Source organism: Cololabis saira, chromosome 13 (genome assembly GCF_033807715.1).
Source record: "Cololabis saira isolate AMF1-May2022 chromosome 13, fColSai1.1, whole genome shotgun sequence".
Lineage (NCBI taxonomy): Eukaryota > Metazoa > Chordata > Actinopteri > Beloniformes > Belonidae > Cololabis > Cololabis saira.
This window is the reverse complement of record NC_084599.1, coordinates 26,985,413-27,011,497: the sequence shown is the minus strand read 5'-3', so window position 1 is coordinate 27,011,497 and position 26,085 is coordinate 26,985,413. Positions and strand designations below refer to the sequence as shown.

General features: G+C 40.9%; 1 long non-coding RNA gene across 1 annotated transcript; it reads left to right on the top strand.

The window, feature by feature from the left end:
• The first annotated feature begins 310 nt into the window (after positions 1-310).
• Positions 311-22,897, top strand: LOC133457838 (uncharacterized). The gene is made up of 3 exons (XR_009783906.1): positions 311-519; positions 12,297-12,415; positions 22,653-22,897. It is a non-coding gene; the product is annotated as an uncharacterized LOC133457838 (long non-coding RNA).
• The last annotated feature ends 3,188 nt before the right edge of the window (positions 22,898-26,085 follow it).

The following is a 26,085-nucleotide window of genomic DNA, read 5'->3' as shown; positions in this document are numbered from 1 at the left end:
TCTGTTGAAAAATTATGAATACTGAAGGCTGATTTATGGTTCCGCGTTACACCAACGCAGAGCCTACGGCGTAGGGTACCGCGGAACCATAAATCAGGCTTGAGCCGCACTCACATTCTTGCACACAGCCGGGCGAGGCGGCGCCTCCGCGCCCGCGCTGAGCCAATGGCGCGCCCAGCAGCCGTATCATGCTTCCAGCCGGCCGGCCAATAGCGAGCCGCGCCCCGGCTCACATGACGTCTTTCTGTGCGCTCCCCTGTCCTCTCAGCGCTCAATCCCGGCGAGTGCAGGCATCACTGAAGACCTGACATCGGCAACAATCGGACGTCCGCTGTCCCTCTCCGGCCTGACCGGGCTGACCAGGTGTTATATCTTAACGCACACTTTTATCTCCTCCCGATGAAGATGCGCGCCCTCGTCGATGAGGATGAAACCTTCCCCGATGACACTTTTTTCCGTGTCCGAGCGGGGACGCAGCCTGGGCGAGACAGTGACGCCCAGAAGTTATTGAAATGAATTGTAAGTGGACACGTTATATTTTTTCCTTATTTTAATCACTTTTTTTTGTAATTGTTTTCAATTCTGAAAGCAATAGTGGAATGGATGGATTTGATTGCCGCATGCATTTGTATTACTGCATGTGATACTTTAACGCCATGTGCTTGTCTGTTCTTTTTTGTTACAATTAAAATAAGATTTAAACATTTTTAAAACCTTTTCCATGATGTAATACTGTCAACACATTTGACATCAGTTAATGCAAAAAAAAAAATGCTCTGATTTCATTTTTCTTCCTTCTGACGAGATTCTTTGTGAGTGTCTGTGAATGTTCCCCATTGTGGACGTGCGCCTGTCTCCGCGCAGCGCCATAGCATGAAATATAGATAAAAAAGCACACGGTAAACCCGTTGACCCCAGTCAGGCAGTCAGTCAGTCAGGCATGCAGGCTGTGCAACCGGTCCACACGGCTCAATGAGGACAATTAGGAGGGGGGGCGACAGGAGGAGAAATAAATGGAGCACTTGAAGCGCACTAAAACAGGGCTGCACTTCACTTCAACCCGCTGGGCAGGATAAGGGTGAATCTTCAGTTATGTGCCACTTCAAATGGCAATAAGTTTTCCAAAAAAGAATGGAGGAAAAAAAAAAAAAAAAAAAAGGAAATGGGTTTTCTAGCTATTATAAACTCAAACATGCATTAGTGTGTGTCAGATTCCGCTGAATAGAATTTCACCTTATGAGGTCATGTCACTCACTGAACCCTTCTATTGATTGGAAATGAGGTGGTGCTGGGGGTCAGGGGAGGGAGGAGAAGGGGATGTGGGGGTGGATTACGGGGGTTCAAAATTTATGTACATTTTTGAGTCAAGGCAAAAATAGGTGCCCTCTGATTTTTTTTTTTTTTTTTTTTTTTCTTCGTGCCTTCTACACAATCAGAGGGAAAGAGTGGGGGACCGGGGCCATTTGATGTTTTGAAAGGCTTCAGATGGCTTTAATTAGGACCTATAAAATCTGTCTGCCCTGTTCTCTGAGGCAGCGGTCTGGAGGAGCGAGAAAGGAGGGGAACTGGCAAGGAGGGGGGGTGAAACAAGAAAAAAGAGAGAGAGAGAAAAGAAAGAAAAGCAAACCGACACAGAAAGTCACTTCAGCGAAGGATTGTCTAATCAAATTTTTATAACCCTCCTCTTTTCTTCTCGTCGCTCCCTCCCTTGCCTCCCACCCTCCCTTCCTTGATGCTGTTGGTATGTAGGCAGCACTCATATTCCCTCTTTGTCTGGCTGCTGTGTTATCTACAGTCACCCACTGCACCTCCATCCCATCCTCCCACCACCCTCAATCCAACCTTTTCTTATATTCAGCCCGACCCCCAGACACCTGAGGGCTAGACGTAATGATCAAGAGAAGTTCCAGTCTGTGTGGAGTGCCGCCAGTTGCTTTACGCTTTCTTCTTCTCCTACTTTTTTTTTTTTTGGTTCGCCTAGTTTGCCCTGCCAGAGCCTTGACTTCGTTTCCTTGCTCTTCATCCCCAGTCAAGACCCACTATCATGTTTGTGATTGTGTGTGTGTGTGTGTGTGTGTGTGGGGCACCAGGGTTGCACTTTCATTGGTACTGTGCTGCTGTTGCCGTGAAGCCTGTATGGATGGAGTGTGAGAGTGACTCACAAAGCTGCAATGCACACACCCATGAGGAAACATCAAAGACTTCTCCAGTCTTCTTTTGTGCCTTGCGCATCCCAGTGTGTGCGCGAGTGAGATTTTAAGCTTTGTCGTTCAGACGAGCATCAACAAGAACGAGGTTTATCTGGTGTTATATGTGGCTCCTCTACATTGTTTGCACTTAAACTTATTTCCATACCGCTCACAGGACTCTTTATGGTATTATTAAGCCTTCATCTTCATCTTGCGTAAAAGGATTGAGCTTCATGAAATGGGAATATCCCATTTTTAATGAATAGGAATCTGAAAAACAAACATAAAATAAAATTCTGGCTCCTTAACTCCATCTTTTAATCAAGGGCCCGGTTGTTTTTTGCATTTCGGTTTTAATGGTAGTTGTGTTTCATTGTAGCGTCTGAAATCTGCAAAGAAAAATAGCGTTAGTGCGTGAATGTTCTTCAGTATGTGCTGTTCTTTCACAAATGAAGTGAAAGTCACCAACAGTGTTTTGATTTCTACTCCTCATTATTTCTATCCGTGTCTGTTGGATAGAGATTGCATCATTTTGCCTGTGCCTCACTTGGCTACATTATATGCTAGCGTGCTCAAGAGAAAATGGCTGGTTGGTGCTGCTTAGGTAGGCATATTTTGCTATTTCTAACCGACTGTGGTGATGTTTTCGCTGCGATCCCAGTTGTTTTTCTCAACTGTGTCCATTTTTGATAAACTTGTTTGTTAGGGGATTATCCCCTAACAGCTGGAGGGGCTCTCTCACCACATCCACAACAATATAATCTTCTCAAATATGATGTTTCGAAAACCAAAGGTTGGTCAAATCTGCCCCGAGCTTCTGCTGATAAACTGCCCCCCTCTATGTTTGTCTGAGCTTTCTGTTTGTGCATCATGGCATCTATAAGAGTTGAGGTTGTCTCTTCTTGTGCCACCGTCCTTTGAAGGGGGAAGTAATAAAAAGCTCAATGGGTGCAACAAGTTGTTCCTCCCTCCTACACTTTGGGTCTTGCTACCTGGAGATGAATAGGAGGCCCCTCCATAACGTAGGGGGAGAGATTTTATTGAAGGCTGAGAATGTTGGGGGATACAGCTTATAGACACTTTGTCTGAAATGGTCTGGTTGTATTATTTTTTTCTAAAAGTGCTGTCTATTAAATGTAATTGCCATGTGTTGGGCTCCTGTAAACGAATTAATATCTCCAGAATCACTTACACATAAGCGTTTAGGTAGAAATAACAATCGCTTGGTTATTATTGAAGCAGGTTATAGCAGTGTTATGAAGATGTTAGATTAAAACTTTATAGCTTAATAATACAACATCCTCTAATGAAATTGGAAAATCAGAGGCACAGATTAGTATTTTGGTAACCAGATTTGAGCATGAAGGAGTGAACTCGTGGTCAGGAATGTAAATGGTGGAGCCATTCAATTACCACTGTCCCCTTTTTCTGGAAAACATCCCCAGCTCGAAGAGGTTAATTGTTTTTGAATCTCCATTTTAGAAAATGGGGAAGAAAATAGTGGAACTGGAGGGATAATTGAGCGGCTGATAGCTGAGTGGGCTATGGATTACCGTGCTTTCTGAAGGAGAAAAAAAAAAAAAGGAGCGGGCCAGAAGAGGAAGGAGAAAAGGAAAAGGAAGGAAGGGGCGTGAAAGGCCGGTGTTGTGTGATTCAGCCGCGGGGGTCGTCTGGCCTCCTTGGGAAGACGGAGAACTCCAATCCTGTTTGGCCCACAGTGTGACCCTTGGCCCCTCGCTTGCTCCTCCCTGCTCCAGGTGCAAGCCCTCACTGCTGGCAGCTCGCTCACAGACACTCACTACAAGCCAATTTTTCACACACTCTGCATGCACTGAAGAACACGCCACATGAAAATGCAGCCCCCCTTCCCATTTTTCACCCCCCCCCCCCCCCCCTTTTTTTTCTTTTTGCCCTTCCATTGTCTGGGGTTAAAGATCCAAACATGCTTGTCAGATGGAATGAGTGGTGTGATAATGTTTTTTTTCCAAATGTTTTCCCACCAAGAAAAGAAAATGGATAACCATCTTTAGATGTAAATTAGATGCTCTCCTTTTTTTTCTTTTTTAGTACATGGTTTAATGATCTCAGTAGTGCTAATCATTGGGACATCGTGTATAATTACTAAAGTGTCTGATATGATCACAGCAAACCCCGTTGTGCCATTAGGGAAAGTTTCCCGGTGTTATTAATGGGTGTTAATAAAATTCAAGAAAACTCAAAGACCTAGATTGAACAAGCCCCTTGCATGGCCTACTGGTTAAAGTGCTGTAAGGTTAATGAACCAATTTACATACTCTCTGCCGCCATCTGGGTAGAGTGACGATGCTGGTGCTCCCTCGCCTCCACTGTTGCATTGTGCGGCTCAACATGGAGGAATGTTTAAAGTCCTAAAAGGTCACATATACTATTAAGCCTCTGGTCAAAAACATGTGAGAATCAACTGAAAATCAACATTTTTAAAGAGAAAAGTCCTACCATAGTGCTCTTTTTGTACTTACTTAATTCGATTTAACCCTTTTGCAAATGGATGAATGAAGCCCATTGTTCTACGTAGAAAAATAACTCTTAAGTGTCATTTATACTCTGGCCTAGGGAGTCTTTGGTATTGAAAAATTTGGCAGGATGAGCCAAAAAAAATAAATAAATAAATGAATAATCACAAAATGCAATGTTTGAGATTGCAATGAAGAGGATTAGTATATCTTCACCTTTCTGCCATCCTCATCTGGGAGATCATGTGACAAATAGTGTTCCGGAAGCAGAGGAACAAAATTAGGTCTGTCGGCGATCAATAAACTAGTGTGAAAGCAGAGGGACATACTTAAAGAAAAATCAAAGACTCTGGCTGGCATGGCCATCATCTCGCCCCGTCTGCTGGAATCAGATAAGGGAATGGGGCCTTGCAGTAAAGGATGTTCGGCCCCGGGGCAGCTTGACTTGATGGATATCCTTATGTCTGGCACCCATTGCAGGCTGATTTCATCTGCACATGGGCCGAATCAAAAACATTTTGGATTATGTCTGGTGCAACTGATCTATCTGGTGAGAGAGCAATTGATAGTGTTACTGAGTAAAATAAAGCACAGTATGTATGGGGAGAAAATACGCAGCTATCTCTGTAACTTCTCTGTTGCCCAATAATAATGATGACTTTCACTTCATACTTCATTTACATGTTTTGAATAAAACAAAATTACCCCAGTTTTTCATTAACAATGTGTCGAAGCTGGTGCGGGTGCTTGTCTCAGATTAGCTCTTTGTGCTGCGAGCACTGGGGTAATGGGGGCGTCTGGGATAGGGCTTCAATCGAGCAACAATCTCAAATAAAAGAAATAATTTCCACAATTTTATGAAAGATGTATTTGTCCGGTTGGGGGATTTTAACAAAACTCAACATCCTAAGCACGGCGGTACATGATTTAAAATGACGTGGCGAGCCACAAAGGCGATGAGATGTCGGCCTGGAGTCATTTCTCAGCTGAACGCTCTCCAGGTAAACGCTCTCGAGTTTCTCTTTCTTCGAGAAGTCTCATTTTTACAGATGGCTCTGACACCAGAGCTGCTGGAGCTTCAGTTCTCAGAGCTTAGTTTGTACAGCACTCTCAGAGTAAAGATGAAAAGACATCATGGCGACACTTGACGACTGTAAATTTATCCTTGCAAAAAGTCACTCAGAGAAACGTGAGTTTTTAATTCTTTTTGAAGTATTATCTGTGACTTTTTTTTTGTCTAATTTTAATCCACTCACTCTTTTTTTAAAACCCTTCAAAGTCTCACTTTTAAAACCCTGAATAGAAGATTTGTGAATGTACACGAGACAGGTAAGTTAGCAAAAGTTGTAATTAGGAGAAAAGTGCAATTCCATAAGTTGGAATCTGTTAACTTGCACTGCGGATAAAGATGAAGATTTGCCCCCGCCTGCACCTTTTGTTATCTTCAGCTTCAGAACCCCCTGCAGCTTTTCCTGGTGACTCACTTCTTTCCGAGTCATTTATGCTCAAAAATTTCCATATAGGACGAACCACATATTTTCTGAGTTTTATCGTCAATGTGGGACCATTGGGTATAATGAAGTTCTGTTTCCCAGCATGAGTTGGGGAGGCTCATGATTACAAATGCTCCTCTCATTGTCCCCCCTCTTCTCCTCCCTAATTGAAGACAATATAACGAGACAATGGGGTCTCGCTCATCATTCTGCATCAGTGGCATTCTCTATGGAACGTGCCAGTCCGTCTAAAGTGGGGTGGTGATGGTGGGCGGGGTGCTTATGTTTATGGATACTCCAACATGCTCCAGCTTGTTTAATTTGGACAAAGAAGATGGACAATTAAAGTAACGCTCCCAAGGGGGCTGTTCATTTTGGTCAGCTTCCCCACTTCATGGCCGCCTGCCCTTGTAAACACTCTGGATGTGTCTGGGACTTGCCGTAGGGGGTGGGGTGGGGTCTGTAGGCGGGAAAGGTTTGCCACTGAAGGGGTTGTCTCAGACGATTAGGACAGCCCAATGAAGAGGGTCCCTCTGTGCCTGGCCCCCTTCACCTCCCTAATATGCTCTGAATAAGTCTGTCTTCACCCCGCGTTTGTTGTGGGTTTTGGCGGGAGTTTTGGTGGGGGGGATTACGAGTGTTTGTCATCTGCCCCTTGAGCCCCCTTTGTCTGATTGTCAGGCAGGCGATGTCAAATCACAATGTACCAATCCAATCAGGGCATCTTGGGTTAAGAAGTAATACAGGATTTCATGTCTGGATTTTCCTTTTATTAGTAACTTGTTGTGATTATAGTATACGTTACCCCATACGTAATTACGATAATGATATCATCATTTTATTTTAATACTAAAACAAGTTAGATTAGTGGGGGGAAAAAAAAGTTAATTCATGGTAAAACCACATTTCTTACCTCCTATAAGATTACAGAATGTATTTTAAATCAAAGGTTAATAGTCTTATTTAAAGCAGTTCATGTTTAGTCCTATTCTTGGTTACTACACGAAGTCTGTACATCAGTTTAGTGGTCTCAAAGGTGTCTCTATGGTTTCACACAGAGCATCTCTGTATAAAATTTGGAAGAAAGATTCATTCATCTCAGCACAATGGCTAACAAAGAGGGCACTGAGCCTCAGCCAAATATCACAAGTTACATTGAAAACACACAAACGGCCTTGCAGTACACCGAGGAGGCAAAACCTCCCAGTGACCGATAACATTTCTGCAGGATTTAAGTTCTGTGGGAGAAATGCCCTCTGTGGCTTTCCATTCAAGTCATTTAGCCATTTGGAACGCCAGGAAATTACGCACATTCCTCATTTCCATTTAGAAAACAAACTTAAATCTGGCTTTGAACCTTTTCTAGCCAATTATGCCTAAAACTTCAGTGTTAATTGCTACTAGAAATATAGTGAAATTGAGTCATTTACATGATGGTGCTGCACTTTTTGAATCAAAGTTGGAGGTCATGTGTATTACATTTTAATTAAAACTTAATAGAACACTTGTAGTGTCTTGTAATGTTAGTCATGTTTAATTTTTCAAGTACTTAACGAAAATGTAAACACCATAGATAACTAAATTTCCTTAAATACATATAACTAGTTGTACATTTAGCGACCTTAACCATCTTCTAAGGTCAGTTTTAAGAGAAGGCGTCTATACACACACCTATATTTGAATCCGTTTTTTCTTTCTTTTTTCCTCCCATTTTCCATTTAGTTTCTTTAAATTTGGCTTGAACATGATAATTTGTGTAATCAAATGTCACTGACATACACCGCCCTGGAAATGTCGGGTTGACTCAGATCACAACAAATGCGATTGGTCTGCTTGGTAGCCTCGTATATTCTTGCATGTCTTTTCCACTTGAACTACCTCTTCGTTTTCAAGCCAGCTAGAAAGATTGATTGTAGGTATGTCAGTGAAAGTTGCTGCTGTTCAAAACTTATCAGATCTAACTCATGCAGGAGGTGCTTCATTTTCTCCATTGCCATACAGGAAGTAAGCAAATGGAAGCTGCAGCTGCTGTAAGCCACAGTGATTCAGAAAAGAACACAAATGGATACAGCAATGAACAAGCCATGTGTGTAGTTGCTTCGTAGAAGCATGAATCCATCTTTAGACTTAAAGTCAATAGGAAAGGGCCTTGATATGCAATAATACTGAGAACCACTAAGTGCTAGCTAAAAAACATCTCTGTCCACAATAGAATTCCATTAAAAATATTTTTTCTTCCTCACCAAATAGGAAATTTTTTTCTCAAGTCTAAGTCAATACATTTTTTTACAAAAATGCTTATTAGCCCTTGTTAGCTACACCACTCCCATTGATCAGTGCACCGGTGGTGCATCTGAAAGTAAATATGCAATATGATACAATTAAGTCCAGAAAGAAATGCATGTTTGTCCAATCGACTCTCAAATAATATTCTTAACCTAACACCTAACAGAATACATTCATGTCTGGCCTCAAAAAGACAAAAACGCAGATGACCTAGGGCTGTTCATAAATTAGTGATTGATATCACAAAAGACTCATCCATTATATTAGAGAGAAAAATCAAATTTCACAATTTTGAAATCTAACATTGGGCCTTGCAAGTGTCTGTTAGCAGAAGTACGTGTGTTACTACTTTACCAAAACACGTGGGACTGGTGCTTTATTCCCAAAACCATTTTCATTGCCTGGTTATAAAGCCACATGCAACTATGGCTGTTGTCCATACATTGGAATCCTCGTAAAACTGTACATATAAGTACAATTGGGAGTGGAAATATGGAAAGGGGAGTCTCATTTTTATCCACAAATGGATTTTGACACCCCCTACTTAGTCATTTGCTCAAAAACACACTGAATCAATGAATGTTTGTAATACAAACAAGCTAAGAAGTGCATCAGCTCACAGCCAGTAAATAGTGGACACACTTTGAATGAGAAAGTGTGTACAAACTTAAAAACTAAAAACAAAGCAACAACAAATAAAGCATATACACATGGTCTGAGAAATGTGGGATTTGCACATATACCGGTATATGAAAAGGAGAATGCCTGGTTTATCCATGCACACTATATACATGCATCTGGCCTCAGGGATTTCAATAACGCCCAAGAAGCTATTCTTGCTAACTATACCCTTTGCACAAATTTAAGTGACGGGTTCATCTGTTCTCTTTAGAGTGTTAGTTCTTTAATCAGCCGACAAAAAAACAAAGCAATAGCAGGCTACATTACAGAAGTGTACTTTTTGGTCATTTAAAAGTGAATGCTTATTTCAAGCTTTGTTGTACTTCAAGCTTGTGTCTTAAACCTTTTTTCAAAAGCCTCTCAACAGACTGCCCTTCAGGCATTTTAATAGCTCAGGTTTTAAAATAGTGTAAATAAACACATCAATAGCTGTTTGTGTATTTGGGAGCGAGTAATTACAGTTGTGTGTGTAATTGCTTTCAGAATTGAAGGTGACCCTGACCAATATAAAGACTTGCATTGCTCCTCTAAAGCATTGGATCACACTGAAAAGAGGGCATAGCGTTGTAACCTTAAAGAAGCTTTGTATCAAGTTTATTTTTTTTAGTGTACAATTTCATTTAAGATTCTAAAAGGACTTTCCAAACTCCTAAAAGTTGACAAAATTGGGAAATTTCGGAGAATACTACTTTTACAAATTAAGGTAAAAAAATCAAATGTCTTTCTTTTCATTTTCCAAAGATATTGGACGTTTTAACAAAATTGGGTTTAATACGCTGGTAAACATTGCCCTATTCTCAAATCCTCCAATGTAGTCATCCAATGTTTACTCGATGTAGGAGAAGCCAAATCAAGTACAGATGATCTGTGTAGGCAGGAAGCCTTGAAGGTTAGCACCATGTCTGCCACGTTTTACCCAAGGGCATTCTCGTCTCTTGTACATGCACAAACACACACACACATCCATGCAGTCGGGAATGCAAGCTACTGTTTTCCCTCGCAGAGCAGCAGGAGTCTGTCTTCATCCGTCCTATTGATTAATGGAGAAGGCACAGTGGGTGCCACATGGAGGCAGAAGTCTAGATCAAGGCTGTGAGTTGCATCACTGGCAGAGTCATGCCACGCAAACACACGCGGGATCACGATTCTCACACACTCTTAGTCGTGTTCTCTCTCTGTCGCTGCTGAAACTGTAGACGCAGACACAAGAGTGTATATGAACACTAAGGGTCGTGACTTGCGTGTGATCGCAGTTCACAAATATCCCATTTTTCTGAAACCCAGAATGAATTAACGTGGCTTGGTTGTGTGCGCACTTAAGCTGGAGCGGCGTCTTCAATAAATATAATGTTTGTAGATTACTTGGGGTTAATGATCCGATTGCAGCGGGGCTGCCACGACATTTGTGTGCATGCACATGTGTGCTTTGGGCTAAAAGGTTCTGCTCTACTGTACCGTCTTCCTCTCCTCCAAATGAGACATTCCCCAGGCACCATTACAAGAGCAGTATTTATGCTATTAGGGGGGACTTTGCATTGCTAGCAGTGGTACCAGAGTGAAACGGCTAAAATTATGTCTTGACTAACCTCAGTGGCCAGTCCCACTATTTTCTTTGCATAAATGAGAAGTTATACGCTGTGTATTTAAGGGTTATTTTTACGAATTCCTTGGTGAAATATCACACACATTATATTTGAGCCATAAAAGGCAATGAACTAAGCTGTTTTTTTGGGGATTTTTTTCAGAACAGGAAAAAAAAAATCAAAAGGTTTATTCCTGTCTTTCCAGCCTTACTTTGGAGTTTAAAATTAGCTTCCTTGTCTAAACCAGCAGTGGTCCTCTGCAAATGACTTTCTGCAAGAGCTGAGGCTGGTGGAGTCGTTGGGTTAACTCAGGGTGTGGTCGCTTGAATCCCACCTTCATCTTTCCCCGCAAACGCTTTCAGAGCATTCCCCCCCCCCCCCCCCCCCCATGCACGGCTGAATAGACAGAAGAGTGTGCAAATGAAAGAGTGGGGGAAAGAATGACAGAAATTGACTTGCAAGACCCCTCCACCTACATTTTTCCTCATTCATTCCCTCCCTTCCTCTCCTCCGGTGTTCCTGTCGAGGCATGCCTCTGTCCCCACCAACCAGCATCACTCAGAGCAGGGTGAGGGGGTAAGGAGAGAGGAGGGGAGGAGGACAGACAAAGGAGCACTGTTGCTGCCTTGTTCGAGGGTCGACACCAGGCTGGAGGGGCACGGTCGGAGGGGTACAGGCGAAGAGACACTGTGGCCGAGAAGGTTTATCGTTTTGGAAAAAAAAAAAAAAGAGAGAGATTAGAATGAATGGGTGGGTAGCAGGGGTGTCTGTTTTGTTCACAGTAATAAAGAGGGCAAGCAGTGCCAGTCATTTTTTCACACAAGCAGCTGGCACACTCTTAGAAATGTTGCCGTTAGAGTAAGTAAGTGTGTGTGTGTCTGTGTGTGTGTAATAGGGGAGGGCTGGGGTTGGGGCATTGTTTTCTGGCCATTGTGCAATATTTGCTTAACCCTCATGCTTTATCTGTGCAGCTGTATGCTACAAATGAGATGGCGAAAAGCGAGTTTGTGTGCTCAGCGGTGGCTGTCACAGCTGTTAGCAATTTCATCAGTGCACTGTAAAAACCCACCATGTCAATTGTTTTGAGGCCGTGATAAAATTATCCAAACGACGCATGTCACCTGGTTCCATGTCAACAAAAGAAACACAAAACAAACTAAAAGCCAATGCAGGAACGGTAGCTGCAAACTTGCTCATGATACCTTTTTAGTTCTTCGTCACCAATGGCTGCCAGTCACCGTTTTCTTAACTCGACTTTAACCGTTTTTCTTGTTATGATGATCCACCGTATTAGATCCAGCCAATGAAAAAAGTGCTGTATTTGCTATGAAATTCCTTGCAGCTGCTGTAGGTCATGAACTGCACTGATTTTTAATTGTCTGGTCTCTCTTTCTTTTTTTATTCTAATGGTAATAAACTTTCTGAAAAAAACATGCATTACAGGCAACAGCAGGTTTTCCTGTTGTTCTGTGTATTTGTTTTGCTTGATGTGATCTGCTTACACTGATATCTCCATCCCACTTAAAGTGTTTTTTTTGTTTCCTCTTCTTCTGATCTTTTTTTTTGTATCAGGTCATGAAAGGTAGTTGGCACAAGAAGAAGAAACACAAGAGAACTTGCAGTGCTGGCCTTCACCGCAGAGGCGAGGAAGGGAAGAAGAAACCCAAAAAGATGAGACAGATTAAAGTGAAGTAAGAGGGCTCAGTTTACTCCAAGTCTTACACTCTGTCTCTGTCTGTTTTTGCCTTTCCACCTGGATGTCTGAGTCAGCTCAGCACCTGGGATGAGTTTGATGTTTGCACGTATGCATGTTTTTAAGTGTTTTACTGAGCCTGTTTGTTTTGTGCGTCTGTGGCTCGACACGAGGCACAGCCAGCAGGTGAAGACCGTATCATCCTGTCTGAGTCACCAACTGCCACCTCACTTCACTACCGTCTTGTTTTTCTCTCACATTCATTTCTCTGCGCTGATGAGGGACCTGCCACCAATTCTCAGACTGATGTTTTCTCTGTTTTTTTCAGTTTGTCTATGTGTCTGCAAAATTGTACAAAAATAACAAGGCTGGATTTCATGACTTCTTCTTATTATTATTTTTATTGTTAATTTATTATTTTTTCATGTAATCAAAATAATGAAAAAGATGGGGGGCATCAGCAAAGTGCCCTTTTTATAAATGGGTCTCCTGAAGCTGTAGAAAAGTCAGCAAAGTGGGACTTCAAGGAGGGAGACCCAATAATAAGTATCACAATATAGACCCAGCACATGATTTGCTTCTTTTCTAACTCCTCCTCCTGTGAGTGAATCTGTATAAAAAATGTGATTTCCAGAACTTCCAATACAACTTAATTTTGTTTCCTATCATGTAATTAAATTAGTTTAAATAAGAATAAATGAAAAAAGACTGATTTAGTAAAATCAAAAGTATAGAAATATAGTATATAGTATAGAACTGGTTTATGTGAAAGATTGACTGCAGATTTGCAAAAGTTATAGTGCATAAAATGTTCAAAGATGAAATTTCTCTCTTTGCCTTTCACCTCATCTGCAGATTCAAAGATAATCCATCAATGGTATGGACATCAACAAATTTGATACACAGTTAAGAAGATTAAAAACATCAAGCCTAATTGAAGGGTTTTTCATTCACAATTTGAGATCAATAAAATGATCTCAGGTTTCACACAGTGATTGCACGAACACAACGATAACTTTTTCCATTGGCAATCTTGTATATGAATATATTTATTATTTATGACTGGAATGTATTTTTGGGAAGAAAAAAAAGAGAGTGGAGCTTACATAGAGTGCTTTTAATATATAGTACTGAACTTTTCTGTATTTCTGCTTGGAATATAAAAAATATTATTTCTACTCTGGCACCATTGGTTTTATTGGAAAACAAAAAATGGAACAGGGAACAATCTTTTCCTCAATTACAATAATAACAAAAAATGTAAAGCTGCATTCTTGATAAGTTATTAAAAGAAAATAGAAATTATTATTTTAATTATTATTAGATGTTTCAATACATCAGCGAGCTACTGGCTGATCATACACTGTGAAGATAATTATTATAAAGACTAACTTGAATGCAACTCTTAACATTTTTGCCTTTTATTCAAACATGACCGCTTTAGATAGAGTTTGGGCAGAGCGGAAGTTAAACAGGTAAACACATGCTGCTGCAGGACAGCGATGGATATGGGGGCAGAGATTCATTTGCATATTCATAAATCCATGCTTTCTAAATGACATAAAGGTGTAAAAGAACATCAAAGCCGTTTTAAGAGATGAAAGGCTTATTTAAATGGAGGAAAATATAGATAAGGAATTTTGAAAAACTGCAAGTATATATTGGCTTACGAAATGCCAGTTGGAAAACTTTATAGGGCAGGGGGATTACAAAATCCTTCCTTTTCATGAAGTCTGTGGTCATCGAAGTAAGAGCTTAAGCTTTCACAACCGAAAATGTCATCTAGTATCAGTTTTATAGAACCCTGCACATTATTACCTTTTCTTACTGTAACAAACTTTGCATGTGTTATCACAGAACATCTTTTTCATATAGTGAGAATTTCAACTTCTCCCATTAAAACAAAACAAAAAAAAATCCCAACATTTCAGAGATGCAGTAAAGAAAAAGAAATCATTGCCAGAATACCCACTAGGCAAAACACAGGGGTGGAACTGGGAGAGGAGCCACCTTATTGTTTTAACTGTGTTTCAGCGGTTTCCAAAGTGAGCAGTCTCACAGGAAGAAATCTTCTCACACTCTCTGTGTGAGGCTGAAAGCAGCAGTAAATCATTTTCGGCCATGCAGGCATGGCACCATGCACAGACTGGGGGGAAGTTAAGGAGGAGAAGCATAGACAGGAAAAAAAAATGTTTCTCCTTCTCTCAGCTCTTCCACTTCAACCTTGCTCCCCAGAGGTTACAATAGCACTGATGTGATTTTTCTCCAAGATTTTCTTTGAGTCTTGTCCAGGATGCTAGAAGATCCAGCCTTATTTCTAATTTTCATCCCTCATTCCCCTGCATGTGTCAGAGCTTGATATTGTATTTTTGCTGTTATTTTATAATGACTTTATTACCAATAAATATTCTCCATTTCCTTTCTGGATGATTCAGGGTAATTCAGACATTGAAATTGAGTTTTTTCTTTTCCTTTTTTGTGATATACAGAACCAGTATGAACTGCACTTCACACTTATGTGCTGCAAGAAACACAAGCAATTTATTCACTGTATTTCACTTTATTTCAGGTTAACTTGTTTCATATCAGTGAAATCCATTTGCATTCTGACTCCTCATGTCTTGCACTTACCATTTTTCCGTGTGCCATATAGCAATATTTCACAGTAATCCCCACTTTTCCAGTTCACACACATTCAACAACCTTCCACGGTTTACAGTGTTAATACCGTTGAGCGATCCATTGTTTCTCTTGTCTGCAGCCAGCAATAAAGGGGGGGATTTCAACATTTTAACTGACAGGAAATGATGATGATGATGATGATGATGATGATGATGACTGGGTTCAGCAGGGTTATGGGTGGAGGGTGGTGTTTTAAATAAATCGGAAGTTTTAATTAATAGGCTGTCTGCTAAAATCACCCAAACAGGAGAAGAGAAGAGGCTTTGAACTCATTTGAGTTCTTTCATTATTTTTTTTGATGGATGCACAAAGTATCAACCCCCCGGGATTAGTGGAGGCATAAGTTGCACTTCTGCGCTCAACCCCATTGTTTTAGGGACTAGTCTAATGGTGCAAGAGCGATCTCGGGAAAGAAAGAAAGGAAAAAGGTGAAGGATGTTGTAAGAAAATATCCAGACATCCCACTGCTCTTTCCTCTCCCCCTGGTTTTCCTCTCAAGTGTGTCATCCAATGGAAGGAGGTCTTTCAGGAGCAGCCGAGAGTGTCTAATCTGGTTTTTAAAGCTGCAGGACTCAAGAAGGAGCCTGCTTCTCTTTTAGTGTCAGTTTGCATCGATGGAGGGAGGCAGGGTCTCAAAGCTGAAGCCACGGTGTGTCACATGGCTTCATTTTTCAAAGGTATGGCTACGGGAAAATGACAGGCAGATGAGTCACTCCGTCATGTCATATTGATTCACTGCAGCACTGCGGGACAGGGCGAGTAATTGTCAGTTTCATGCTCACGCAAAATAACCAGCGAATGATGCACAATGGCGAGGGTGAAGACCTACTTAGCTGGGGATCGACCGTGAAAACCTAAATGACAAGTGGCAAGAATGGTAACATTTGTGTCTAAACAAAGAACCGCGTGAAACAACAGAGTTCTATTCCACCAGTGACACAGACACTCACACACCCAAGCCGATGGTTGAAGCTCAGAAAGAGATGAGATTGAGTTTGAAGCGACCACAATTTAAAAATGGAGGTATGGGTGAAAGATTGATGAGGATGGGAAAATATGAAAAGGAGTGAAGGCGGCGGGCTGACAAGTATTCACAGTGGGACTCTGCAACAAAGGGAAATTTCAAAGTGAGCATTAACGAATTATCTCTGAATGAGGACCAAAAATAAAAGGCCTACTGCTAAAACTGGTAAATTGAGAAGGGGTGAGCACAGGTGTAGCGGGGACTCTAATGTCCTTAAAACATTATAATTGGGAGGTGAAATGTAGAACAAAAGAAACCCAGGAAGAGACTAAATCACTATTAATGTTCACCTTAGAGCAGTCTTGCCAGGAAATAAAGATAAATGGGTCATGGAGAGGGGGTGTGTGAGGAAGAATCCAAATATGCAGAGGAGGAATAAAATGCACTTATGTTCTGCAAAAACAGAAGCAAATTCAAAGTAAGGCTATCACAGACAACACATTGGGAAAGAACACTTCATCCGCTTGGCAGGAAGAGACTGCAGAAACGGCTGGGCTTCCCTAAGGTGCTGTAGACTAAACTCTTAAAATTTTTAAGAGTGAGAGACGATGTTTGCCTTACTTGAAAATGAAAACATTTTCATTTCCTAAACGGCTTGTCTAAAGACCATGCCTCAACTTCGCAACTACAGGTAGAATAGTGATGAATAGAGGCTTTTAGCACATAAAAAAATAAAGTCTGCCAAAAGCTATCAACTCAGCAAGTGCCAATGTAATTGGATAACCAGTTCTATCAACTTTTCTTTTGAAGTCAGTAACAACCTGAAACCAGTGGCGCTCTTAGTGGAGCAAAAACCCTCAAGGAAGGTATGTTAAAAAAAATGTGTGCACCAGTTACGCAGATTCCCAAAAATGTAATGGATGCAGCGGTTGACTGGTGGAAAGTAGGATTTGGACAAATAAAAAATATTTTTCAATAGACTGAAGTTAAAACAAAATGACAAAAAGTTGGCATTGATGTTGGTAAAATGTACCTATATCTATTGTCACAGAAACCACATTTAAAAATGAACTTATGAGTAGTGAATTCTGGGAGAGTGATTTTGTTTTGTGTATTTAAAAAAAAAAAAAAAAAGGAAATGCCAGCCTTAATCTTCTCCTTTTGTTTGTGACTTATGAGTTTTTGAGCTGCGTCTAACTTTTGCTTATTTTGCTGATGAGTGTGGAGGGCTGGGGGGTTGTATTGTGACTAAACTTGCCACACTGCAGGAGCTGTATAACAGTTGCCTTTTTTGTACGGGGTTTTATCAGTGGGGTGAACGAATGAAAGAGGAGTCAAAGGCAGCCCCCTAAGCTTTTCATAATGCGTCCCGAGAGGAGACAAAGGCCTGCATTCACTGCTGTGTGTCGATAAGACCTATCATTAGTCTGCCATTGGAGGTATTACTGACACACAAAAACACACTTGCACACACATACATAGAGTGCAGTAGGGTACTTATTCCTACGCCCATTCTCTCTTTTTTTTTTTTTTTTTTTTCACATGTGCACGCATAAATATTCCTGTGCGTGCCAAAAGTGAAAGAGGCAGCCAGGCTCGACTTGAATCGAATAAAAGCAGAGGAGTGGACCCCCTGCTGCTTTCCCATCACAGCAGAATTCCCCCCTCTCATAGCAGGAGCATCCATGCCCAGCTATACATTGTCTGTGCGTGCATTTGTGCTCCTTCATGTATGGCAGCAACGTTGAACAGCTTTAAAGCAGCTATAGATAAGAAATGCAAAGTACTTTGAAAATAATGTATGCGTTAATATATAGAGGCCCTCATGTTTATTCATGTGAAGTTTCATGTGAAGAAACTACACAAGAACTGAAATATTAGAGCCATAGCTTCAGTTCTTTTATAGGTCATTGTTTATTGTTCAGTATTTTTAGAAAAGTTGTAATGTCTCTAGTTTAGCTTATGGAAAGTACATTAAATACTCAAATGTTAATAAAAAGCCAGTTAGTGGGAACTTTTAAGCCAATATCAACTATCGACAGCATTTTTTATACACAGAAGCAGCTTTGCTTACTTCTGCTTTTTCAGAAGAGCAGCAGCACACGTGCCATGTTTCGTGGCAAAAGCAGCTTTGCGCAATAAAACAACCCAAAATATACTGACAAATTCCAACCGAGTGGTTAAAAACAGTTAAGATGGCAGAAGGAAACGGCCAGCCCTCTGGATGATGGAGCTGAGCTCCCTGTTTACCGTAATAATTCCAGCGTTCCAGAATTAATGGGCTATTGACTTATTGATGGTAAAATGCAACACGTATTAGTTTTTCTTTACAAGACAGGAGTAAAATTAGGTGCAGAGGAGGAGTTGGGTTTTCTGTTGATGTTTGTTTGTCTGACGACTGGAGGGGGAGGGAGGGAGATGGTGCTGCTGTCTGGCTTCTAAGTAGATGATGGACCGTAGCTCGTATTCCCATTCTCTCTCATTAGCTTGGCCCCATGAGAATATACGAGGTTACTTACCTTCCTTCGCTCCCCGCCGAACGCCAAGCATCAGATCAGGGTCATTAACCTCGCTACTTGGAACAAATGGCTTTCGATAGCATCTCAGCTGAACTACAACAGGGGCAGATTAACTCCTTGATCCTTGAAGGATAGCATATTGAAGACGCCATGGTAGGAAGCAGCAGAATTTTATTTCAGTCTTATGTGTTAAATCAGCCTCCTTTTGTCTCCTTCTCGCTGACATTCGTCTCTCTTTCCGAGTCTCGGAATCTCATTGCACTTCAGCGAAACATCACAGCTGTTTGCTTGAAAACAAAAACCGCAGAGGGAGAAGTGGGCAGCAGATCAAAGCACACGGAGGATTTGTCTGGCAGTTCTAGTCGCTGGGGTCTGCCTGCGTAGACTCTATCTGTGTCTTCATGTGCCATTGTATCTCCGTGTGCACACCACGCGATCGGCCCTCACATACCCAACTTGAAAATTACACATCACGAAGGAGAGCAGTGCAGTCACAGCAGCCTTTTTTCGTGGAACAGTTGCTGCCATGTGGGTCCACATGCGCATGCTATCATATCTTTCCTCTTCTTTATAAAAGCACTGAGCATTATGCAGGTGTTTACTTTACTTCCCCTTATTTCTTTACATTTTGCGAATCACATTCTTGATTTTTCTTTTCTTTTTTTTTCTTTTTTTAAGATTTGCTCTCAAAAGAACTTTCTGATGTCTAGACTTGTTTTTTTTTCCTTAAGCCTTTTGGTTTGAAGATGAGATAACAGCAACGTCCTATCAGATTGCCTTTGCAACCACAGTCGAGGAAAATGGCTCTGTGCAGTACTGAATATGTTTATTTCCATCTCAGGTCAGTATGTTCACCAAAATGTTCTTTCCATAAGGCCTCACCAGGAGGTTTGTGGCCTATTGGTTGGGGGGGTGGTTCAGATGTCTGTTTTAGGCAGAAAGCAGAAAGACACGCCCAGAGGATGGATATAATTAAGACTTTTTTTTTGTGGATAGTGTTTTTGGTCGCTACTCTGGGTGGTCTAACTCTACTTGTCTGAGCTAGTTTTATTACAAACAGGCACAATATGGTAAGAATTCACACACACTGACAAAGCACAAAGTTTAGCATGTATGGCAAAACATAAACATGAAAGCGGCGTGCCAATCGCTTCCTGCTCTGCTGCCTCTGTTGGTTGTTTGGACGTGGCACGGCTGAAGTGATCAAAGCGGCCGTCAGACATACCTGACATTCATAGATGTGCACTTAAACACGACTGTATCAACTGTAAATCTGCGCCTCCTGCGTTTCATCATGCGACTAACTTTAGTTTACATCCAAGCCTGTATTTAGCCATCGAATGGAAGCCAGATGATCCGGAAAGGGTTTATATTTATGCATGTAATGTTACCATGAAAGCCATAAATGCTTTTCTAGCCATTGTAATCTATCTATTTTCTTAAAGTACTTATTTAGTCCAAAAAATTTCAGGACAGTGTCTGTCATTCTCATGTATTGTAAATGTCATCCCTGGGTGGCCAGTAGGGTTAGACCTCTAAAGCTTTGTGTGTTTGTCTCACACAGGACCGCAAGTGCAGAATTTAGCTTAAACTGGAGGAGAAGAACGTCTGGAGGGTTTTAGTATCCACTGACGGATGCGTGACGTCAACCACGCTGCTTTGTCATCCCTCTTTTACATAACCGTGCAGTTTAAAACACTGCATCCTTACACAGCACCCGGAATATAAGCTGACTTTCAAGGGACGTCGTCAAACGCAGGATTCAGTCTTTACAATAGTCAAGTTTGTCTAAGAATTGCTTGAAAAAAATTTAAAAGTCACAGCTGTTAGTCCCGTTTTGGCACACATGGAAACAAGTTGAGATTAATTTAAGGTTTCCTTAACTTTGTGCAAAAAGAACAACTGCCATGCCAGTCAAAGCCACAACAAGGGTTTTAGGGCAGTCTTGATTAACAGCCTTTTCTCGTCAAAAGTGTTCCGCCGAACCCTCAAATATCTGTTAATTTGTTGCTTTTTCCCCAACTGCTGCCAACTGGCTCATTTAACTGGATGGGAGAATACTGATCATTACTTCTGCATTTTGTTTTGAAAGCGTACGAGAGCTTCCATTCTTTCTTTATTCCCCCCCCTTTTAAATCTGCTTAGAGTATAAATTGGTAAATGTGCTCAAGCTTCGGTGATGGAGTCACCCTTCCTGGTCTCAGTAAGTCTGCTTACTGAAGCACTGAATAAGAGATGGGGCAGAGGGATAGAGACGAGGGGGGGCATAAAGCAGAGAGGTGGGAGAGATGATGCAGAAAGTTGCCAAAAAACAAACATGTCAGACAAGAGAGCAGGAACTGTGAAAAAAGTACATGTCATATTTATATTCTGGCTGTGGCCGACGTCGGGAACAGAACTGATCTTGGGGAGAAAAGAATAAGAGAGGGAGTTCTCAGCCAGCATAAAAGGCTTAATTTCTCCATCTGTAGCGAGCAGCTTTCCTGTGCTGCCCTGGTTCACTGTATTTAACATCAAAGTGAAGTATGAACAATTGAGGCAATTTTTCATACGGCCAAGGTCAGTCATTGTTCTTTCTCGGTGAATGAAGTCTCAGCTGAGAGGAGTGCACGGGAACCGTATTTAACTGGCATGTCTTTTTTGGAATGCCACCTTTTTAAAAATCCTTTTGGACATTTATGTTTTATAATTCTATTATTAATCAAGTTTCTTTTGCACTGTATATGTAACGACTTGGAAGTTTCAGGTCCGTTTTTGACATCATGATGTTCATTTAGCATGGTTTGAAATATGCAAAGAACGCTCAAATGCAGGTCATTTAGACTTCTACATATCTTCACTAACAAGCGCTTGCATTCGCCATGTCTGTTTATGACCACTTGCTTGAGTTATAGCCAAGGGGCATGGAGATCTTAAACCAGAGAACATAGAAGTAAAAAGGACTCTGAGGGACTACTTAAAAGTACGAGCAGCGGGGTGCTTAAAGAAATCATTAATGCGGCTAAAGAGGCTTAAAGAAAAAAACTGTTAATGAATATGACTTCCATCGAAACTTTGATGTGCTTATTGACCACAAATGAGCCAGCAGCCTTCAGATTTCATAGTGTGACTCATTATCTTCTTACACAATGGGAGACCAAACAACCCTCTAATCAAAGAAACCCTGGAAAGGTTGGATCACAGAACACCATAAACTAAATTTTGATATGGTAAAGCAAGAAAAAGCAAATCCAATCTTAGATAAATGGATAGATGACTATACCCCATATGTATAGTTTTAATTGAAAATTCAGAAGGCAACATCAGTCACTAGTGTTGTAGTGATTCTTTCTTTTCTCGTTTTTTCTTTTCTCCATCCGGTCAGCTTCAGATTTTATACTTAGATATTCTTTTTGATAATTCATTCTGTGTCGGCGCACGTCTCCTCTCACCCTTATCTGTCTGTGGGCATGTCAGACGCAGATCTACAGTATAATACTGAAATCCTACTGAAATGCAGGACCACGTTTCATCTAGATCTGATTCTTTTTTTTTTTTTTTTTTTTTTTTTTTTTTTACAGACTACAAAGCAACTCCAAAGCTGATTGTGTTTGTAAAAGTAAAGGCTTCTGTCCTTGTGGCGCCTTTTTGATAATCAGCACGTTATTGTACATACGCGCTGGCCTCTTGTCTGCGTTTCTCAGGACCACCCAGACAGGAACTGGTTTGAGAGTGGGCAAGTTGTTCATATTAAAGCGTGCGAGTCCTTTGAAGGGGCTGAAGTGCTGACTTATTAAAGCAAATACTGTTCACACAGTTAGTCTTGTTTAAATAATTTAAGACACATCTCACCACTACAAAACATGTATTTAGAAACGGAGCCACATGTGAACCAGTTGGTGTTAAAATTGCACGTTGAATGAAGTGTGTTAGACATTGTGTTGGTTGGAAGAATTAGTTTTGTGTACATGTCTGTCTTTCCACCTCTTCTTTCCACTGCGTGTGTGTCTGAGTGTCATTTTAATAACACGCTTTACCCAACGACACCTGAATTTATTCTGTGCTCTCTTCTCCTCTGTTTTTCTGCCCAGGTCCAGACATGAAAGAGGCACGCAAGCACACACACCCGCTCTGTGCAATGGCACCTAGAGGCTGTCTGCGGTCTACCATCATCCTGACACACACACACACACACACACACACACACACACGCACACACATGCACGTATAATAACAGTGGGGATGTGAGAAAACAAACTCATTATCTGTTGCTGTTTTCTTCTTTTACTTCAAATTTATAGAAAAAAAAATGTACAACTTATATGGTCATATGCAAAGAAAATGTCAACATGTCCACAAAAAAAAGCTAACTTGGGAAGTAACATAAGATAGTCGCAAAAATTGTCAAATTCTTTTCTATAAAATGTTTTAGTGGGGTGGGGGGCAAATTAGACTTTGACTATTCAATTTAATTTCATTGAATTTACAAGTAACTGTATGTGTATTCTGCTGTGAATGTCATATCTAATGTGTCTGTGTGTGCAAGTGAGGCCTCTAAATGTTTTTTCTTTCTATTTCCATCTGTCAAAAGCAATCCACACAAGCTTAACAGCCGTACCACATGTCCCCACAACCCCTCCATAACTAACCCATATAACCCACCCAGTGCTCCTCCCAGGCTTCCCAGCATCCTGCCAGCACACCCTCAGAAAAAGAAAAAAAAAGAAAAAGAAAAATCCGGCAAGCTGAAATTACAGTGCGGCATGGCGGGAAGCCCCTCCCTAGCACCCGCTGCATTCGCTCTCCTTATCTGGTCATCGTTCTGCTTCTGTTTTGGATGAGTTCGGGCAAGCGTTACTCAAATGTTCATTAAACTTTTATACAGCTTTCCATGCTAATTTGCATTTACAATTACAGAGATTTAGGATGGAATGAGGTTAGTGTGGTATGAGTATAGTCCGAACGGATATCAGCCTCTTTCTGTTGTGGTTTTTGTTTGATTTTTTTTTTTTTTTTTTCTTGGTATAGGAATAATTACAGTTCAAGTTTGCTCTTTAACATCTAAAGGAAAAAAAAAAACGTTTCATGATTTAAAACGATCGCAACTAATTAGCGTACAAAGACTATTTTAATTGTCTTGATATTCTCTTTAAAATGTCTGCATGTTTACGAGCCTCGCAACCATGTTCTGAGAAGGGGCCGTAATGGCGCCGCTTTTGTTTGTGCAATAACATAACACAAAATACAAAATAAAGCTGCTTAAATAAAGCAGCGGCACCATTCACTCCCAGCTTCAGGTTAACTGACGGCACCACCCTCACAGCGACCGTGTCACTAACCAGCTTTAATGATACACTCCGGCAGTTCAGCTTCCTCTGCGCCGGCTTGGTTAACTGCCGTGTGTGGGTGTGTGTGTGTGTGTGTGTGTGTGTGGGGGTAATATTAAAGCGCTTGAGAATCAGAGAGGAAAGAACTCGCACTGCTAATGGATGTGTCTATTGATGTTCCCATTTAGCAACACACTGTAAACGATAGGGCAATGATTGTGTTGAAGATGGAAGGCAGTGGAGGAGGAGTGGCGAGGAGTGTGCTTTGGCTGGGCGATGATAATGACAAGGAAGGTTATTATTTGGCGCCCTGTGGAGTCTCTCTCCACTCTGTGTTGTGCGTGCAAGTTGGAGAGACATGGAGGAAGAGTGGTACTTTTCCTCCATCTCTCTCAGTCCTGTTACCTTCCCAGCATATTGTCTATTATTCAGCCTTTTCACCCCCACTTCTCTCCTCTCGTGACATTACTTACCGCTAAAGCTCCTCATCCAGTCATGGCTGCACCTGACTGTATCTCTTTACCGCTTTTCTTTTTCCTTTTTTTAAATAAAAAAAGTGGAAATATGTAACAGCAGATAAAATATCAAGAAAAGAAGTCAAATATAATAATGCAGCAGAAGCAACTAAACTGTTTCTTGTTTTGAAATATAGAGGAAAGCAAGTTGCAATGAAATATTGATGTACTCGCTAGTGGATATTTTTACCCGGGCTGTGTGGTGTGCGTGTGTGTGTTTGAGTTTGTCTTGTCAGTTCCACTCAGTACGTGTGTGATGAATATGAATACAGTCAGCATGCCTGCGGTTTGGCAGGACACCTCCTCCAGCTGGGCTCAGGCCTCGACTCAGGTGCGTGTGTGTGTCTGTGTGTGTGTTTTGTGAGCACGGTTGTATAATTCAGTTTGCATCCACCAGTTTCAGTGACAACCTCATAAGGAAAATAGTAAAATATAAATCATGACTCACGTGTGACGCGCAGTGCATCCAAGTCACAGAGAGGAATTCGTCAAAGCTGAAGGATTGGTAAGAATTATGCTGCGCACTGATTGAAATGTCTTGAAATTAGATTTAAATGCATGTTTTGAATCAGTTTTATGAAGATTGTTTTTAAGTCTTGTGATGATGTATGTTTTAGTTTTCCAATTTCCTTTCCCACTATAACTTTACACCAGCTTTCTTTTTTATTTCATCTGAGCTTGTCAGTTCCCTTTTGATGTTTTTCCTCTTTTAAAAAAAAAAAAAAGCATATTCTTTGTTAGAAGATTAAAAATATTTCCAGCATATCTTGTCCTTCCAGTAAAAATACATCTATCATTCTGATTTTGTGTATGTGTGTCTATAATTGCAGGGCTGCAGATAAAGAGGGAGTTGCCATTCCAGCTGTGAGGAGACAGAAGGAGTCAACATACTCACGGTCACACACACACACACACACACACACACACACACACACACACACTGAAATACAGGCAGAGCCGGGGGCGAGTGAGCAGGTGAGCATTAAGTCAGGGAGCTAAACAGATCACTTGGTGGTATGATTTCTGTAGACAGGCAGACAGAGGCCGGTCTTCACCTGCAGGCAGAACAACTCACAGCATCTTCTGCAAGAATTGCTTCTCCCTTAAACTTAAAATGTATTTTCCTTTTTTATTTTTTTAATGCAATGCAGCATTTTGCTAAATTATATCCCTCACACTTTCATTTTTTTTGTATAACAAGTTTTTTTTAACATTTTATATCAAACTTTTTTCAGTTTTTTTTCTTTAAAAATAAATTTGGAAATATGAACTTTTTAAAAATGATAAGATTACTAAATGCAGTTCATATTAAAAAACACTTACTATTTTGTTCTGCTGGATCAAGACAACTTCAGCAATAATAAGTTGAGTTATTTATAGAATGTTTTCCTTTTTTTGCTCTCTTCTTTTAAAGCCTGACTCTCAGATGTTATTTTTAAATAATGAAGGGTTTTTTCTTCTTTGTATTATCTTTAGCAAAAAGCTTGTCAATCTTAAATTTGGAGCATTGGGATCAACGGTGCGGTGGAACGGGGCAAATCCTGCGCAAAACCATTTTCAAATGTTCTTCGGCCACATTTTTGTCCCCAGATATTGTCCCGTTACCTCAGGAGGACATTCCAAAACCGAAACGCTGCATTCATGTGCTAGTGTAAAGTAAGCGGAGTACCGTTTTGGGAGTC